The 5,644-nt window shown below is 53.7% G+C and overlaps 2 protein-coding genes across 5 annotated transcripts in view; one reads left to right on the forward strand and one right to left on the reverse strand.

The window, feature by feature from the left end:
• ERLN (endoregulin) overlaps window positions 1-666 on the reverse strand; it is a 3,671-nt gene extending 3,005 nt beyond the window's left edge. The window contains exon 1 of one of the 2 annotated variants that reach the window (XM_006145809.3): window positions 44-666. The gene's annotated coding sequence lies outside the window, so the exon portion shown is untranslated. The remainder of the gene's footprint in view (window positions 1-43) is intronic. The other variant, XM_006145810.3, reaches the window with a different exon arrangement.
• Window positions 1-5,644, forward strand: part of RECQL5 (RecQ like helicase 5) — a 39,584-nt gene that overhangs the window by 19,439 nt on the left and 14,501 nt on the right. The gene's annotated exons all lie outside the window — the stretch shown is intronic.

The following is a 5,644-nucleotide window of genomic DNA, read 5'->3' on the forward strand; positions in this document are numbered from 1 at the left end:
GTCCACCGTGGGGGGAGAAGGGGCGGGAGGAGGGAGCCATTACCTGCCTCTGCCGTCAGCAGCCCTGCGTCCAGTGAGGGCAAACACCGTGGCCGCACTTTTGGGGGCCCAGATGAAGAGACCACCTGGTGATCAGAGCAGCACCCTGACTCGAAGAAGCACCTGTCGGGAGAGAAGGTGCTAGCATAGCCAGTGGCCTTGATCAGGCCTTCCTTGCTGTCACCAAAGCCAACAAAGGTGGGCTGGGGCCTGTTACTTAGTAACCAGTGCTTCCTGTCTGCCTTTCCACTTCTGCCCCTCTGTGATGTCATTCTGGGGCCCAGGGCACACATGTTAAAGAGTCTTTGCTGAGAGTGTCCGACTTGCAGTGGGTGAAAGAGAATGGATCTAGAGCCTCGGTCCAGGCCACAGCCTCCCTTCTGTCTAGATGGCCTGTCCACTGCAAGGAAAGGACGTGCCAGGGGCACCCTGGGGCTGGGATGCACAGGTGTCACTTCCCCTGGTGGTGGGGTGTCTGGCTTAGCCGCAGCTCTGGCTGGCGCCTTCTGGAGTATTCTGGGTGGGAGTGTTTGTCACCACAGAGGCCTGCCTTCTCCCTTGGCACCTTTGTTTGCCTCTGGGGTCCAACCTCGGCTGTTTGTGTGGGTGGTTTCTACCCCCTGGAGTGATAGGGAAGCTTGGAAGGGGATAAGCCTGGCTGGTGCTTGAAACCTGCCGGCTACCGTCCACTTCTCTAAAAGCTAGGCAGTGTGGTCCGGGTGTGCATCCTCCCTTCGAGGGCTTACGGTCCCGCCTGTGGCTTCCAGCTGTCAGGGTCTGTGAGCTGTGAGAAACGTCTGGGCCCCGCCTCATCAGCCTTCCGTCAGTCTCTGAGGATGCCAGGGCATCCGTGTTATTTTAAAGCTCCACAGGCAGAGCCTGGGTTTAGGTGGCAGGTGGTGAGCAGGCCCAGTAAAGCCATACTTAACCACCTGGGCCTCCCTGCCCCTGGCTTGTCTGATGTGGCCCACTTCCTGTGGCTGCCTCCCGAGTAACGCCCTTGGCATGCTGCTGCTCAGCTGGCAGGCCCGTCTCCGTCCGCCCCGTCCTGCTCCGTCAGTTAGACCAGTGCTTGTAGAGGCAGCTGTTTGTTCCCGAACCTGTTTATGGCTGTTGTACTTGTTATTGTAATTACATAATTGAACGTAGCATCACTTAAATAAACGAAGCAACTTAAATAGCTGAGACCCCCACTCACAGACGGAGAACGGTCATGCAGTGGTTAAGTAACTTAATTAAGGTCCTGTTCTAAGTAGTGACTTGAGTTGAGATTCAAGCCTGGCTGTTGTCATCCGAGTTCTGAACACGGTGCTCTAGGACAGGGTGGAGGGAGAGTCGGCTCTCTATGCCTGTTTGACCATTGTGGGGTTACTCCGAATCCCTGTCTAAAAGATGTGGACACAGGGAACCAGCAGTTAGCGTAATGGCTATGTCGCTGGACTCCCACGTACTCGACCGCGGTTCGTGTCCCGGACCCGGTGGCTTAAAACTCACGCCGGGCGCGTGTGCATGCGTGCCCAAGATCCCGAGAGGAGAATGGAGAAGGTATTGAGGCGTGACCATCCCCCCTGGGGGGTGATTTCTCGCTTTCTGTCTCTGTGTCTCTCTCTGTCTGTCTGGCAACCTCTCCAAAAAAACAAACAAACAAACAAAAAAGATGTGGACACAGTTTCTAAACATTGGTAACATGTTATAAAAATCCAGGAGGACTTAGGACCAGCAGAGGGCATAATGGTCACATCACTGGACTCCCTCATAGTCAACTGTGGTTCGAGTTCCAGACTTGGCAGCTTAAACTCTCACCAGGCGTGAGAGTACGTGTGTGCCCAAGATCCCGAGAGGAGAATGGAGGAGAAGGGATTGCGGCGTGGCCATCCCCTTGTGGGGTGATTTCTCGCTTTCTGTCTCTCTGTCTTTCCGGCGAGTGTACGTGCCCTATAGCAAAAACTTCTAAAAAAGAAAAATTCAGAAGAACTTCACACTCAGATTGTTTTTTAAATGTCTTTTAAGTTTTCATTCTGCTTTTTTAAAAGATAAAATGGTACAGTTCCAGATTCACATCTAGAGACCACTGTGAGTACATTAGGCATGTATGTCCATGACTGGGTCCGACTGAGGCTGGAGGTGGATCATGGCATCAACGCCTCCCCTTTTATTTATCTTAGCATGCCCTATAGTGTGTGTGCTCACGTGACAGAGACGAGGTTGGGGTGAGTGAGAAATCACCACCCCCCGGGTGAGGGATTGACCATGCCAAAATGTGTGCTTTTCTCCAAGCTGCAGGGTCTGGAACTTGAACTGTGCAGTCAGCTACATGGGATCTAGCAGCCTCAGCCACCACACTGCTTGCTGGCCCAGACTCAAGACCCTTTAAAATCAACTTTACTGGGGCCAGCAGATGGCGTAGCAGTTATGTCGTTGGACTCCCAGATGGCTGACCGCAGCAGTTCAGATCCCAGACCCAGTGGCTTAACTCATGCTGGGTGCATGCACATGCTTCCCCAAGATCCCCAGAAAGAGAATGGAGGAGAGCGCAGCCATCCCTTCCACCAGGGGATGACTTCTCACTTTCCCTCTAACTGTCACTGTTTCTCTCTGTCTCTGGCAAGTGCACACGCCCTAAGGCAAAAATCTCTACAAAAAAAAAAAAAAAAGAAAGAAAAGAAAAGATCTTTAAAAGAAAACCCTAAGATTGACTTTACTGAACTCATTAACTTCTGCCATCCTGTTGAGGATGCTGCCTCCCTATCTCTCGTGAAAGAAACAAACTTAAAAACAAACAAACCAACCAACCAACCATGAAATAGACAGCATGGGAACTCTGATCAGCAAGCCTACTTTCGGAGAAAGACTGGCCCTACACCACAGGGTTGGCTAAGGAGTGTACACGTGTGTGTTTCCGTTTAAATGAGCCACGTAGAGAAGCTCTGTGTCAGATGCACAGGAGTGGCTTTTTCGGTTCACGGTGGGCTGCGATGGGATAGTTCTGTCATGATCACTGTGAAGAGACTGATGTGGTAGGAGAGGTGGACGTGGCTGTTGGTGCAGTGGCCGAGGGGCTCCTCTAGAAGGAAGCAATGTGTAGGGGAGACGTGAAGACTGTAAGAGAATGGGGGTGACAGTGCTTTTTCTGGAGAACCAGTCCCTATTTTTTTAAGGCCAAATGAAACCATCATCAGTTTTTTTATGCTCTGGAATTGTATTATCCACAAACAAATATGTCATTATAGAGATTTTTATTATAGATTGGTTTAAAATGTTAATGTTTGCAAAAACAGACTTGGGGGAAAAACAGTTCTGTATGCTGTCTGCCAGGTTTCCCTACTGAGATTCCTGCATCAGTTGGCTTTATCGTAGTTGGTTTGGTTTTGGACTTTTTTTCTTTTTTAATGAGAGCGTGTAAGGGAGGGAGAAAAGGACAGGAGGGGAAAGGTATTCTTGACAGGGTCTTGCCATATCGCCATCCTCCTGCCCCTGCCTCCTCCACACCACATGCATGCTCCGCCGCTCGGCCCGTTTAGACGGGGCTGAGAACCCGGCCTTGTCCTCGGTGAGTGCTCAGCCACTCTGCAGTGCTGCCCTCCGCTTGCTGCAGCTAGGCACTGGCAGCCCGAAAAAGGAAGGCTGAGGCAAAGCAAAAGATTTTATTTGGGTTAGGATGACCTCCCAGCCTCCACAACAGTGCAGCGGCCCCGGATCATGTGTGCTGGCACGTTAGGATTTCAGGATGATTTTTAAGGCAAAAGTTGCAAGTGGAAGCAGGGAGTAGCCAGGAGTGATGGGTTCAGTCTTGAGCAGGGTATGGAGACAGTCAGTGTGGCAGGTGAAGGGGGAATGCCTTTGGGCAATGGGGTGTTTTTTAAACAGAAAGTCCAATGAGCCTCAGTAGCAGCTAGGGCTGTGTCAGCCGCAAGATGTGCCTGAGTTCTATTTCCTTCTAGCACTGACTTAGGTAGACCACTTTCAGGAGAAACGGTCACTATGGGGATCTATCCACTTCCTTAATGTTTGGGTTTGACAATGGGACGTTTTGGCATGAGTGACTCCATTTGACCTTGTCTGTTGGGGCCTAGTGCAAAAGCTCAGTCTAAAACAATGGCTTCCCCCAATTTTTATTCAGCAGTACAATGTCCAGAGTGTAGAATGCATGGCTCTTCCATAGGAAACGAGAGCAGCCCACTGTGTGTGCAGGGGAGGGGGCTGAGGAGACCGGTGAGGTCGTTGTGGAGACTGCATGGTCCAGGAGGGCAGGGCAGCGGGAGCAGAGAGGTGCTGGCCAGAGGCAGGCATGCCCCACAGGCCTAGAACAGCCCAGGTTTGCAGCCCCTCTCTGCTTATTTCCTCCCATGGGGGAACTGCTGCCCCAGAGCAGACTCAGGCTGGAGCTGCCGTTCCGGGAGGCTACTGTTTGCCGAACAGAGTGGGCCCCGGCTGGGTGGCCAGTGGCAGTGGGGCTCAGTGCATGCCAGTCTGCTTAGAGCAGGAAGGGAATAAGTTCCCTGAGAAGGGACAGCTTTGGGGGCTCAGCAGTTACAAACTGCCTAGCAGGGAACAGGAGGATGCATGTGCACGGGCCGGTCAGCCTGTCTGTGCCCGGGACTCTCCACAGTCTCCACCTCTCCGCAGCTGGCCTGGGGAGCCAGAATCTTATCTGGTGAAGAATCAGCCTCTGTAACCCTCAAGGAGGACCATTCCTGACCCTGATGGCAGTGTGCTTAAGGGAGAGTCATGTGAGAGCGTCCCCTGAACACGGGGCGTTCAGGGACCCTCCAGTCTTGGTGCTGGGGGTGGAAAGTGCAGAGTTTCTGTCCCTCCCACCATCCCTGTGTCTTTCTTCTGGGAGGGGTGCCTCACTGGGCCCCACCCCAGCTCTTACCTTATGGGTCCACCCACTCACAAGGAGGTTATTATTTTGAGACGGTTTGGAGTGTGGGTGTGTAGGCTGAAGCGACTGGCTGATGAGGGTAATGGGACCAGAGCCTTTTCTGTCCCTCCCCCAGGATGCCAGCATTCCAGGCCTGGGGCCCCAGTGCTGTGAGCAGGGGGCTCCAGAGCCTCAGGCTGGCTCTGCCACTTCTCAGCTGGTTGGGTGGAAGCGATCACCCAGTCACTAAGGCCTCAGGTCCTCCCTGAGATGGGGACTGGGGGCACCTGGGACGGGAAGTGGATCCCCGCACCCCTCTGCATCCGAGTGCCTCAGACGGCTCCTGCTGGTGTGCAAGCCCCAAGCCCCTGGGCCTCATCGCCGTTCCGTTCCGGTATTAGTTACCCTGGGCGCCGACACAGGCAGATTCTTAGTTTCCTTTCTGTGTGGAAACCCTTCCTGTCCTGGTGTCCTCCCTAAACCTGTCAGACAGGTCATGGACACCAGGAAGTGAAACCAGCCAGAGAGACTTCCCCTTGCCCTGCCTGCCCCTGCCGGTGGCCTGGATTGCCAGCTGGGGAAGGGGGCAGAGGCTGGCATCTTCCACCCATCACCTGTTTTCTGGGGAGACAGGCAGCCAGAGTGTGGGCCACGCTGACCGATGGGAGCATGTCTGCCTCACGGCTCCGGGGGCCCAGCTGGGAGGTCTTTACTGGCGCCACTGGCATGTGTGAGGACTCC

This window comes from Tupaia chinensis, unplaced genomic scaffold (assembly GCF_000334495.1).
Source record: "Tupaia chinensis unplaced genomic scaffold, TupChi_1.0 Scaffold000159_1, whole genome shotgun sequence".
NCBI lineage: Eukaryota > Metazoa > Chordata > Mammalia > Scandentia > Tupaiidae > Tupaia > Tupaia belangeri.